Genomic DNA, 14,754 nt, shown 5'->3' on the forward strand with positions numbered 1-14,754 from the left:
AACAGTAAACACAGGTAGCACTCCACTTCTTAGAGCGTTTGAAATGAACAGCTAATGAACAATGGAAGACCCTCCAATATATAGTAGTGATTGGCAGGTGGCCTCACCTCTTGGGGAACCACCCACAAAACACATGAGACATAATCAAGGCATTTTCCAATTACAAATAGACACAAAGAATAATGTAGATGATAAGCAAAAGAAGCAATATAAATAAAAGTCACAAAAGTAGACAAAACAGACAAGAAACACAACTTTAAAACCAAGCCAATGGAGAAATGCTGGCTGAAAGATAACAGTTTCTCAACATTTTGTTTTAGATGTCTTGTTTGGTTGATATTTTGCTTAGCTGATTGTGGTTCTTGAGGCTACCAATTTCATCACCTGCTTTCAGTGCTATATGGATACTGGCTTCTAAGAGATTCTCATGGTGTAATTCAGGCAGTGCACTGAAACAATTGGATAACTTCACCTCAACCCCAATGTTCTTTTCTGTTTCTTGAAAAGTTCATAATTGACCAATTCTGGTGAAGTTCACAGCTGACTTCTTCCCTCTGACGAACTTTGAACTTTAGTGGTGCTTGTACTATTCAGTGTTCGCTGCCTATATCGAAGCGATTTAAAACTAAATGGTCTGTGAACACTGATCTGTTGTTTGATAAGATACTGTATAGTCAATTTCGTTTGTGTTTCAATTTTGACCCCATGTAACAGTTACCTGGTTGGATCTCATGTGATTTAAACCATGTGACAGCTCCACAACATTAATGCTGTGTATAACAGGAAGTCAGAACCTTTCACCTTTAGTTTATAAGTAACAAGTAGTAGACATACTGCACTACATTTGGGAATGTGTTGGGGGCTCAGAGCAAGATGATACAGTGAGGATGGTTTATGTCAGTGGTGGGCCGTCAGGGCCTACAAGGCCTTCTCTGCTGGCCTAAAAAAATATCTGAATCATAAACTGATGTTAATTATATTTTGTCCATGAATACTTATTAAATAATTCCAAATTGTCTGTCCGCTTCGTTTCATAGCTTTTCCGATGGTTGTGCTGCTTCCAGACATGTATTTTCGTATTAAAGCATTTAACCAATCACATTTCAGCCATCATTTGTTGCCAGGCAGGGTCAAAGTCAAAGAAGTCTGTCCAGAGGCCTTCACAATCCATTCTGCAGGCCCTCTAACACAAAATAAATGTCGATTAAACTGTTGCTTCAACCAATCAGATTTTGAGTTGGTGTCACTAGGGCCCCCTAGCAGGCGTACGCAATGTCACCGTATTCAGACCCGTTGATTGGATAGGATGGTGTAATGGAAAAATCTGAATGAGAGCATGGGGCAGCTGTACACATTGGTATGTTTGGCAGTGACCATTCCTGTGTCCACTGCTTCTGTCGAGCGGACATTTTCAGCCCTAAAGCGAATCAAAACTTATGCCAGAAATACGACAGGGCAGGTTCGACTTTCAGCATTAGCTTCGATGGCGATAGAAAGGGACTTCGTGATGGAACTGAAGCGCACGGATAATCTGTACGACAGAGTAATTGAACTGTTTTTGAGGAAAGAGAGGAGGATGGATTTTGTTTACAAATAATCAGAATTTTTGGTGAGTAAAATATTGCGATTTTCCTAAATAATATTGCAAGTTTATGAGTTATTATTGATGTTTTTTATGTGTGTCGCAACTGTAGCTGCAGTAGAAAGGAACTTGTTCACCCCGGTTTGTCTATTCAATAAAGGCATTTATTGTGGCTACAGGAGTTATCTATCTGCGATGCAACGGCTCTTTATACTGTATTTCTGCATTTTAAGATGGTTTTTATAACCATAAATTAGTTTTTGAGGGGCGGGTTGATTCAGACGGAGCACTACTGAAGGCCTAGGTGTGAAATGCATGGTCCACCACTAGTTTATGTGAAAAAACATGTGCTAACCTATCTACCTTTTCCAACTCAATAGTAGAGGAGCCATACAAAGGACACTGATGTCACCTCTTTAAACAAATTGGGAGTCCACCCCTTCTGATGTTGGACCTATATTAGCACTATGGTGGCTCAAAGTCAGCATTCATTTTCAAACTTGCAACTGCTGGAGCCATGCTAGCCTGCAGAATTGCTAACTATCCATTTGGAATGCAGGCAACAGTCTGCTAACACTTTGTATTCTTCTTCTGATTATCATTGCTGCTAATTAAACAGGGACCACATCAATTCATTCTCTCTTGCCCTGTTTTTCCCAACATAGTCAGTATACAATTACAATTAATGGAGGGCCTATGGGTTGAAGGGTCAGGTATAGAAAAGTGTGAAGAACATGATACAATTCCTAAATGCCGTGTCATCCACATCATGTAACAAAACATGTTTGTAAAAAGACCAGTCTATAACTTCTTTTAAAACGTACATATTTTATTTTATATGGCTTGTCTATATTTAACTTGTAATTTTTAAAAAATTATTATTATTATTATTTTTTATCTTTATTAGATCTAGGCTGAGTGACTTGTTTTTTCTCGTCATACACATTTCATTGTATGTTGACCCTGTGTTAACCTATATATGACAAATAAACCTAAACATAAACCTAGACCTTATCACTTCAGCAATAATGCATTTATAGGCATATTTATTCATGCATTGATTTTATTTTGCCTAACCTGCAAGGGTGTCAGACAAGTTCTACTGAACACAATTTGGATATGGCACCTATGCACTAGTGGTTTTATAGCTCCCCTTGTTTTTTGACTTCGTCTATCCATTCATTTTCTAATCTACTTATCCAATTTAGAGTTGGGGAAACTGGGCACCAGGCCATCACAGCTCAGCCATATGCACTTGCCATTTGTAAAATTGTTTGGAAGAAACTTTTTAAAAAAGCAATGAAAATGTAGGTTTAGCCAGACACTTACAGTATATCCTATACAAGTGCTGCATGTTCAGGCCCTTCATGATTCCATCACATTGTTATTTATTTATTTTCTGTTATGTATTTTCTGTACTTCTGTTGTTTTTGGTAATCTTGAATCATTATTTTTTATGTTTCTTTGTTATTTGTGCTGGTTTTGTTTATTACTGATTGCTGTTGTACTGTCCCTTTAAAACCGATCATTATTCATTATCTATGTATAATGAGGTGTTCTCTTATGTACCTTCTACTTTATGGGTGAAACCCAAGGAGGCAGGGCCACCCTGATGGCCCTGCTGAATGACCACTATCGACTTTTCATCTAAAGGCTGAGAATGGCAGTGACAGTATTATTATGGTTTATTGAATTGATTTTCTTCAGTTTTTTCTGTAAGAGCCATTTGTTAGTTATTTAAATTATGTTAAAATGTTTGACTATATATTAATGCATAATCTATGGGAGATTCTATTATGAATCTATCGAAATGGAATATTCTAATTATTTCTTGTCCCTCTGACCACAGATTAGTCCCAGTTTTTAGTCTACCTTGCAGTTGATAAAGCATGGACGGCAAACAGTTTCAAACTGTATCCCGTAATGTAACGTATCAACCATACTGAAAGTGAAATCTGTATCAGTGACATGCAGTGAGGTTCATGGCTGGTGAGGCACTGGCACTTTCAGAGTCAGATTTAAAAATATATGAACCGAAAAGAGTATCTTATTCACTATTCAATTGGCAGCATGCACATTGACTACTGGTTATGCTTCATATCTCATCAGCATTCTTTACACACACATAGATAAGGTCCATATTTGGATAAGAAAGAACGTTACATTTATAGTGGCAAGAGAGAACGGAGAGAGCGCATTTGCTCTGCACCCTCCATGTGTTCTAAATTTGCTGTTGCAATTCCACAATTCCTACTCATTCAATACAAATGAAAGTATTGAGTAGTGTACAAAAACAAAAGGATTTTAATTTTGACCTTACTTTAAATATTTAGTTGTTTTTAAAAGCTTTTAATTCTTATGCTTTAATCAATTTTAATACAGACTGTCCAACAAAAGGATAACAAGAAAAACAAAAGAATGTTTTAGTTTTCAAATATTGGATTGTTTTTTTCTTAGTCTGATCCCATTTTTTTATAAAATTGAAAACCATTTATGGTCTTAAATGTTTTTGTAAATGAAGCCCATGTACCTATCCTTCTCCATGAAAATCTCTGTGACTTTCTTGTAAAAGTCCTCCTTATTTTCCTTTAGTTTTAAAAATCTTAATCTTCCATTTTGGCAGTCAGTCGGAACAAAAAATAAAAAATTAAACTGACCACTGCAGTGCATTTGACTTTCTGATATCCTTAACTTATTGGAGCTGAGAGTCTCTGTGTAGAACAGCAGCAACAAGCACCTGTTGGGCTCACATGCGCCCCCTTCAGTGCGTCACGGTACTGTCTGCCTGAACTTGTGCATTTTCACTGCGTTTTTTTGTCCGATCAGCAAGACTAAATATGTCACACACATTCATTAAAGATATTAGCCAGACTGTGGAAAGTCAGGGTGTATAATAAATGTGTGTGCAAACCTTATATTGGTGACATACAGAGAGACAGCAACAGTCACGTGCCAATTGCATGCATCAACCCAATGTGTGAGGGAGAGCTCAGTCCGAGGTGAGGTGAGGCTCGTCACTGCCACACTTCGTGTTTCTCCCCGGTATTTGAACAGGAAATGCACCAATTCAATGATTTTGACTATAAAAATAATCAAAATTATTGGAATCTTACAGAAAACAAATTTATAGCACAGACCAGTGGACATATTTATTTTATGTTATCATTATTAGTTTTTTACTTTTCATGATGAACGGTAAGGCTCTGATCCATATACAACATACTGAATGTAATAAGTAAAGCACATGTAAGTTTGCCACAGAGAAATAACGCACCCATAGAAAGTAACTGAAGTTCAACAAGAAAAAGCTAAGTCTATAGAAGGAAAATTTTTCCTTTTTTGTCTTTTATCCTTTGTGTGTAATAATGTTTTCCTCTATTTTTGTGTGAACTGTTTTGTTTTGAATTTTCACTAAACATTTTAAAACAAACTTTATTGGACTGAGAAACTTCTTTTGTTATGCTACCCTTGCTTTTTGACTATTGGAGTGCATATTGGGACTTGCTTGCTCCAGGCTGCCTTTTTAGGTAAGCTCCTTTGCTTTATTTCTGCCTTTTTTGACATTTTATGAATATACTAGTGAAATATGTGGACCTCCAATCCCAAAATAAAATACTAGAAAAGCTCGAATATAAACATTAAACTCTTTGCCTGTTTTTTACAAATGTAAAAAAAAAATTGATTATGAATTCTGAACATGTGTGTGACATGTCACGGAGGTTTATCAATAGATGCGCTTGCAGGGACTGTGCTTTAATTACATTAAATGTGCCCACCAGGTTGCCACTACTTAAAATTTTTAGAATTTCTAGAACATATCAAGTCAAGCGCTTTTGATTAAGTCCAAGATCAAGGTTCTAGCCCCATTACGTTGTGAGTAATTGGTGGCAGACAGACAAACAATAGTGTTTTATATATGTATATATAGATTCTTGTATTTATATAGACACTCACTGGCTTTGTCCTTACTATTCAAATGTTTTATAGATCCTCTCCCTAGAAGGGCACTTATGTGTATTTACGATATATTTTTTTAATATAAAGAGATATTTTGAATTGTTAAAATCAGTTTCTTATATTGGGCCTGAGTAGGCTGAAGCCTCCCTGTAGAGTCAGCAGGTCATACTGCCTGGGTTGAGGCCAACTCTAGGTAGGCTAAGAAGGCCTGGCTTGGCTTGTTGAGCTTTTGGAGGTCTCTCACCCTCTTCCCTATTAAAAGGCACTCAAATCATAACTGGCCACTGTTATAAATGGTCAGTTCCTCCTCGAGTCTTGAGAAAAAGAAAGCTGAGTGTTTTAATTTCTTGCATCTCCAGTAAACGAAACACGTTCAGTGGCCCTAAAAACTGGAATAGGTGGGTTTAGGAAATGGTAGGACTGATGAAAGGAATTTTTTTATGCTTCACATGGTACTGAACCTGCTTGTGGTATTAGTACTTTGGAATATTACTCATGCCAAAATTAAATTCAATCCAACATGTTAACTATATTACATCTGCACACGGTGCATTTAATTTTAGCACATTTTATTGTGTCACAATTAAAAACCTATCAACCAAATAATTGATTGCTTTTCACTACTGCACATAATTTTCATGTCAGTTTAAAATACGATAGAAAAGAGTATTACATTTTAATTCATGTTCACAGTTTGTGTGAACTGAAACATATTGCATTTTGCTTAGCAGCAGCCCTGAGTGTATTGCATTTCAATTCAAGTCTACGCTTTAATCGTACCCAAACTACTGTGAATGTAATCAAATGACCAATCAGCATCAAAAAGTAGGCCAAGGGGTGTCAACAGTTTGGGTAAGAGGCGTTCCACTTCAAAACATTTCTGTGTAATGGTGGCAAGTACAAGTTTCATCAACATTGAGTGATTAACTGAAATGATGAGAAGGATTTTATACGCTGAAAAAGTTTACTCTTATATAATGTTGTCTAGATAATGTGCTATGTTTGTCTGATATCATATTATTCCCTTTTTCCTGATCAATACTTCAAGATATTTAGCAATAGTTGGTACTCTCATCCCTATATTCAGCTCTTTTACAAACCATATTTAGATTAATATTGGTGTACAGTAGCACCGGTTGCTGATCTACATAATCGTATGCTGCAGATAGAATGCATTTTAAGGATTTTACTGTAGAAGTTGGAAATACTCCTGTTGCTGCTTCTATTACATTGGCCCGATATCCAATATCCAGTCAACACGGAGCGAGAATGAAATCATCATTTAATTTTCTGGCTTCCACGTGTTCAAAGAGATGCCTTTTCAACTCCTGTTAGCCATATTTAGTGCAGGGGGAACACAGTTGTGATTGGATCCCTCAACTGTTGACGCCCTTGTCCCACCTTTTGACACTGCTCGGTCCTTTGATTCCATTCAGTTTTTGGCATGATTAACACCTGGTCTTGAATCCAAATGCAATATACTCAAAGCGGCCACTAAGCAATATGCAATACGCTGGTTGCTTTTAGTTATGACATGAAATCTATGAACATGAATTAAAATGCAATATTCTTTTGTATTACATGCTGAATTGACATGAAAATTGTATGCTGTAGTAAAAAGCACTCAATCATTTAATTCATTTGTTTTTAGTTATGAAACGATAAAACCATGCCATAATTTAATGCCCCATGTGCCTATGCATTGCATTGTAGTTAAACATATTGCACTACATTTAATTTTGGCCACAAATCTTTCATATATTAGGGGTATAGTCACATGAAATTACCAAATTTTGTGCTCTCACTGACACTGAGGTGAATCTAACATCAGAATATCGACATAGATTGTTACATCGTGTACAACCAGAATAGAACAAGAAAGAGAAAACAGCTTCCAGTTTGTTACACACAAAAAAATTCATGTTTTAGATTTTTACACTTCACTGTTCAGTATTCAACTGTTAACAAAGACCTATTTGCATCTTAAGAGAGTGCCTTTTTAATGTGAATGCCATTCTAATGCACTGAACAAGCGTGCTACTACAGTACAAATATTTATATTTGTTACTTATTTCCCAGACTCTTGAGCCTGAGGCAGGGACTGTGCCATCTGTCTTGTGCTACCATAGCCAGCAGGCCACGCTTTCTGCTTTAATCAAAGTAGATAGCACATGACAGAGAATAAATAGTTGAATATTTCATTAAAACACCAAACACCTTGATAAGCCAGGGGAAAATGTGAGGACCTTGTTTGTGGAGTTTATCATCCAGGAGCTCCTAGATAACAAACTCAACATGTCCAATCTGCCATTGGATTACTGGCTTTCTTATAGATAGGAAACGGAGCGTGTGATTGAGCAAACGTACTGTATGTCTGACCCATTAACCCTTAGTACTGGTGCGCCCTACAGCTGTGTCCTTTTCCTACTACCCTTATCTCTTTATATAATTGCTGTACGTCTGCTGATTCGTCTGTTACTCTTCTTAAATCACGCCAATAAGCCTCATTTCAAACAATGATGAGTTCATATACAGATGAGAACAACTGACAGTGTGGTGTAGCCATAATAATTTGGACCTCAACATCCAAAAACCTCTGGAGAAGATCATAGATCATAGCATAAGGGCGGAGTGGTGGCTCTGAGGCTAAGGATCTGTGTTGGTATCCAGAAGGTTGCCGGTTCGAATCCCCGTCACTGCCAAAAGAGATCCTACTCTGCTGGGCCCTTGAGCAAAACCCTTAAACTATAAGTGCTCCAGGGGCACTGTACAATGGCTGCCCCTGCGCTCTGACCCCAAGGGGTATGCGAAAACTAATAAATTCCTAATACAAGAAATTGTATAAGGTGAACAAAAAAAAAAAAAAACAGCCACTTTCTCACCTGTCACTTTTCCTAAATGGCTCAGACATTGGGAGGGTGCAGTCATTTAAGTTTCTTGCACTGTGCTATCACAAAAACCTTAAGTAGGATGAAAACATCACATCTACCATCAAGAAAGCCAATCAGAGAATGTTCTTTTCGTGCAAGGTGAGGAAATTCAATCTCCCCCAAGCAAGTTCAATAAAGCCATCATCACCGAGTCCATTCTGAACTTATGTGTCTGGTTTGTCCCTGAAATAGAGAGTGAATGGCCAAAATCCTAGCAATATGTCTTTGAGGAACGTTGTTCTCAGATTGATTGACTATCTGCTGATGCATATGTTGAAAAACTGGCGAGCCTTGAGTTGATCCATCCTTGTTCTTGAAGGACTTGGCCTTTTTTTGAGGCTCCGTATATACTGGAACATGATTTCCACACCTGCTTCACAGCACCTTGTTATTTCAACTTGTCACATCATTATTAGTTATATGTCACTAGCCACTAGCTATATATGCCTCAATTTCAGAATAAACATACATCTTCCAAAAACAAAGTAATTAATTAGGAAAAATCATGAAATACCTTGTCTTTACTTTCTTTTTGCTTGAATACGAATTAAGTTAAATTTACACATCACTCTTTTTTGTTCTTTTCCATATTGTCCCAACTTTTTTTTGGAATTTGGAGTTGTTAATAAAAGCATAAGTGTTTGTATATCTATAAGTGTTTGTGTGTCTAGCTGTGTGTCTGCCCAATTGCTAAATCTCTGTCATTCCAACAAACAGCGCCTCATACACATTTTTAGCAATAAAATGCACTGCATATTTCCTTCCAACAGATGACGCATCACAAACATTAACACCACTTTTATGACTCCCATGCCAAATGACATAAAACAGAGACATGCATTTCATGGTGCACTGCAAACGTTAACACAATGTGTTTTAGGTGTGTAGCACAGCCAGTAAATATAATGAAACAAGCCATTATATGAGAAGCTGCTGCAAAACTTCTCCAGTCCAGTTCTCACTACACCCCGTTTACTGCAGTAGATTGTGGAATCACATCGATTGAACCACGGTCCATGTAACATCTACTTTATCACACCTTGTGAAAACATGTCCACATGACAGCAAGGTCAAAACCCATAGGACACTGGCCAGTTCTGAGGGACTCATTTGTGTTGTTCCCCCAGCTAAATTCTGCTACTTGTTCCTTGGATCCTAATCCTACTGCCCTACTGACAAGCTTGTTTTGTATCCGTCTGTCCGTTTCCACTTCTACTATCAATAATGTCTTTGTCATCTGATAGAGCTTTTAAGCAGGCTGTTGTAAAACCAATGCTAAAATGTCTCACCTCCATTCTGCTGTACTGCCCTGTTTCCAGCCTTCATATTGCATCCAAGTCTAAGGTACTTGAAAGGACGGTTGCCTTGCAAATGCAATCTCATTGATTAATTTCAGGTCTTTCTGTCTTGTTATTCATGATGCCCACAGCACTGAGATGGTGTTAGGGTTGCACTGTAAATGTCCTTCTTATGGCTGCAGACACACGCTTATGTAGTCTGCTTATTCTACTCCACCTGACCACTGCCTTCAATACTATCAACTATGTCACCTCAGTGGTGCTGTAATCACTGGTATCATGTTGGAATGGTTCGTCTCTTATCCTACTAAAAGGAAAGAACATGTTGCCTTGTGCAACCATCCATCCATTCCACATTTGTCTCCTCTGGGGTTGGACCAGTTCTTTTCTAGATTCACATGGGAAAAATGGTATGCCAGCACACAACATCTGTTCATTGCTTTGACTTTAGGAGCCACAGACCTCCACAGACCTCATGTCACCTCCAGTTTCTGTAAACATACATCACTGAGGACCTGTCCTGTCCTGCTGGTCAAAAAAGTCCTAGCAGTGATTGTATTTCTTGAGACTTCTCCAGAAAGTGGAAATGACCTTCTACCACTCCACCATTGAGAGTGTTTTAGCATACTGCATTTCAACATGGCATGCTGCTTGTACAGCAGCAGACAGGAAAGAGGGTAATATCCATGGCAGAGAAAATCATTGGCTGCCCTTTGCCCTTCCTAGAAGATCTCTCCAGTGCCTCCACAGAGCCAGGAAAATCATTAAAGACCCTTCCCATCCAGGCCACTCTCTGTTCCAACTACTGCACTCCGACAGGCGGTACAAGAGAATTAAGTAAACTAAAAATATTTGCAGATTATTTTTATCCTTTTCAATTTTCACAACTAATAGAACTGTTATTTTTATTCTAGTATGTACATTGATTATTTTAGTGGATAATAATTTCCGCCCCTTATTTAGTTATGCATGTTGTATTATTTGTTTGTTGTTGTTTGTTGTACTTGCACCGTTTACAGATGTGGCTTTTACAATCGTACAATCACACTAACAGCTTTCTAATTCTAATTCTCTTTGCAGACCTCTCCAAAATGGCATCCAATTTCATCACAGACCACCAAATGCAGGTCTGGATAAAGGAACTAAACAGAAGAGAAACAGAAGCCATGGTAGTGGGTACTGAATAGCAGATTAAAAAAAAAATAATAAAAAAACTGGTTGGACTCAATTACTGTAAATGGCCTGATGGTTCCACCATCCTCTTAGATGTTAAGTTTGACCTCGCTCTTACTTTCCATAGCCTTATTGCCCCAGTGTCTGAGACATACATACTGTAAATCCAAACGTAGCTCATCTCTGGGGCTGAGAAGATGCTCCATGTTTTTATAGAACCTCCATTTTACAAAATAACATCAAGTCAAGATCTGACGGTCCTTAAAGTTCTACTCTCATCCCACTCCTTGGTAATTTATTCCATTCCAATGGTGCCCTCCTGTTGTTGTTGAACTCATTTAAAATAATAACCAAGATCTGCTGTAAGAATTCCTTTCAGAATTTTAAACATGGTCTTAATGTCCATTTGCTTAAACTAAAAAGGTTCAACTGCTTCGATGTCTGCTCATAGCAGTCTGTCCAGGAATCGGCCTAGTTGCTCTGCCCTGCACTTTCTCTAGCGTTGTTTGGCCTTTTTTTGTAATATGAAGACCAGAACTCCACTCAGTACTCCAGGTGAGACCTCACTAGTCCATTACTGACTTTCTTACTAACCTGCAATTGCTTCGTCCCGAGTGCGACGTTAACCTGTGTTCAGCCCTGCAAACAGGTCCTCCAACGTGCAGGGAAGCATTGGGGGTTGGTGGCAGGATTGGCACTACAGCCACTGTAAAAACCTCATACTGTTCCAGTGTGGTGCTGAGGTGTCACCTGTTGTACAGCTGGCACTTGGGTCCTAATCTGGGTGGTTCATCGTGTGGTGGGTCAGGCAATGTGTTTCCTCATACAGACAGGAAACAGAACGTGTAGTTGGGCAAATGTGCTGTATGTCTGACCCTTTAACCCTTGGTGCTGGTGCGCCCTACAGTTGTGCCCTTTCCCTACTACCCTTATCACTTTATACAATGGCTGTATGTATGCTGATTCGTCCGTTACACTTCTTAAATCACTCCAATAGGCCTCAGTTCAAACAGTGAGGAGTCCATATACAGATGAGAACTATGGACATTGTGGTGTAGGCATAATAATTTGGACCTCAACATTCGCTAGTGTGTTTTAAAGCCTTAGCATATCTTCCTTATCTTGTAGTCCACACATTGTCATGTGTAACCTTCTTGATCGCTTCTATACCCTTCTGGATGGGATAGTGAGGAGTCTGCTATGACTCCCAGATCTATCATAAGGTCTATCATTTCAGACCTTCCGTTGTGCATTCAAATCTAACATTTCTACTTCCTATATGTAACACTTCACTTTTACTTACAGTACATTAACTTTCATCTGCCACACATTGATCCAAGTCTGTATGCTGTCCAGGTGCCTCTGCAACAATTTAGCCGATTCTGCATCATCTGTTTGTTACATTCTTATCAAGATCATTTATATACTGTATTAAAAAGAGCAGCGGCCCCTGCACTGACCCCGAGGGACACCCAATTCTGAAAACGTTCTCCTCACCATAACCCTCTGCTTTCTGTGTTTGAGCCAGTTTTGTACCCAGTTGCCGACTGCACCCTGAATACCCACTTCTTTGATTCTGATTACTAACATTCATGTGGTACCTCATCAAATGCCTTCTGAAAAATCAAAATAAATAATATCCTACATAGCTCTCCGAAACTCCTGTTCTAAACATGTGCTTCTTGAACTTTTCCTTATTAATCGCCTCCATTAATTTACCTGCAAATAGCTACTTTGATCACCATTTTTTATACAACAGGATAGTATTTACTCACCTTCTTTACACATGACAGTCATTTCAAACTTAGAGATTTTACACACGTATTCCACTCTGCCAGTGGAGCGCACACACACACACATTCAAAATGATCAAAAATTGGAGTGGTTGCTCCCAACCTCCTGCATTCACATTGCAAAATGACCAGTAAGTCACAAAGGGTCTCTGCCAGCTGGTTGTAAATTAAAACAAATGCCATATAATGTAAGACAAATGAATACAAAAATGTACAGGAAAACTGGACCTCAATACTCCTAAACAGAAGTGTCTTCTCAGAAACTGGGAAGACTTCATGGCCAAACTTTCGATTTTCAGTGCCCACCCTTTTTCTAACCCACTTAATCGAAGGTAATGGTCATGAAGCCCTGTGCCCATGCTAAGAATGCTGGGCACAAGGCCACAATCAGGGCTTGGATCAGGCACCAGTCCATCCACAGAGAGACACTCAGTGTTGGCAGGTCTAGCGTTGGGGTGCAAGACTAAAAAACTGGAGTACTTAAAGAAAACAAACGTAGAGGCGCTGGGAAATGTGCAGCGTCCACATCGAGACTGAAAGGCCCAGGATCTGAGCCGAGTCTCCGGTGCTATTCACCTTTCTGACCGACTCTCATTATTCTGCTCAATCCAGGAATGAACGCTTTCCAAAACAATTACTCACTCAGCTAACAAAACTGCCACTTTGCCATCAGGGGACAGGCCTCCCAATATAAGGAGTGGTGCAAACGGGCCATTAAATGAGAAGCTTCACCTGTCTGGTAGCTGAAGACACTCAAGGCTTCTTTACGACAGCACCCACAAAATAATTCGAGTCCAAATATGTCCAAAAAGCACAAAAAAAAAAAAAAAAAAAAAATGGCAACTGGCCTCCCAATGACTACAAAGCTGGTGAGACGCTCAGCGCTGTTCCTGGGGTTCAGATCGAGTTTCAGCTTCAGTTTTTCAAGCATGACGCAATGCCAGAACAAAGGAGGGAGCTGCCTGTTGGGTAAATGTGCCAACTTCTTTTTTTTTTTTCTTTCTTGTTACGGGAGATCACCTTCCCGCTGTAGTGGCTCATTTAAAAACAAAATTTAAAAAACGGTAAGAAAACCGTCACCATGAACCCCAGTCCTTCTTCCCAGCTCCAGCTGCTTACTTTGTGCTGCAGACCCCTCCATCCCTTGCCTATTATGTGCCTATTGTGCCCCTCCTTCTCTTTAAGTAAGCGCCCAAGTGCCATCGTCCCCTTCTAAGAGCTCTTTACCCTCCTGACTCTCATGGCCTCTTGCTATTGTCTTATGCATGCACCATTTTGTGACCCAAGACAAGCTGCCCTGTGCCCTTTTTCCTCCAGCCCCGTGTTTTACTCCACTACCACTCTCCCAGTTACTTAACACCCACTTGTCCATGAGGACAACCGTTAGTCCCTTGACTTGGTGCACCATACCCCTCCTTGAGTCCTTCCCTGCTGTGCCCTAGCTGAAGAGTCCACATTTCCATAGGCACACTCTGGCACGCTTCCCGCTGCATTTGTAGCCCTGGCACCTAGCCCAGTGGTTGGCTTGTACCTCCCGAATGCCGCTCTGCACCAGCGAGGTACCAGAAAGAATGGCCTTAGCCCCCAAGCTTTACGCTGCCTTTGTACAGGTGGGTAGGTAACTGGGGGGCAGCAGTTCTTGCATGGCTCCAGCTTGCCAATCAGCGACCAGCAGGCATGACAAGAGATTGTTTGCAGCTGTCATTAGCGGAAAACAAGCCAATCTGCATATGCAAAATGTTAATTAGGCGGACTTGGCAGGCTGAGCAGGACGAAGCCTTCGCCGTGGGGGCGAGACAAAGAGTGATGCTCAAGACAAAGCGAGAGCACCGTCTGACAAGTGCAGGATGCCAAGGCAAAGGATACCCCCTCACACAGCTCATGCCACCACCCACCTGCCCCAGCAGAGCCGGGCAGACACATGGTCTAACGAATCGCCTCCCTATTACCTTTTTGGCGAGTAGGCATTGATCGGCTTCTCAGAGGAATTTCCATTCAGGCCACAGAAGCAGGAACGGCAC

Source organism: Erpetoichthys calabaricus, chromosome 11 (assembly GCF_900747795.2).
Source record: "Erpetoichthys calabaricus chromosome 11, fErpCal1.3, whole genome shotgun sequence".
Classification (NCBI taxonomy): Eukaryota; Metazoa; Chordata; class Cladistia; order Polypteriformes; family Polypteridae; genus Erpetoichthys; species Erpetoichthys calabaricus.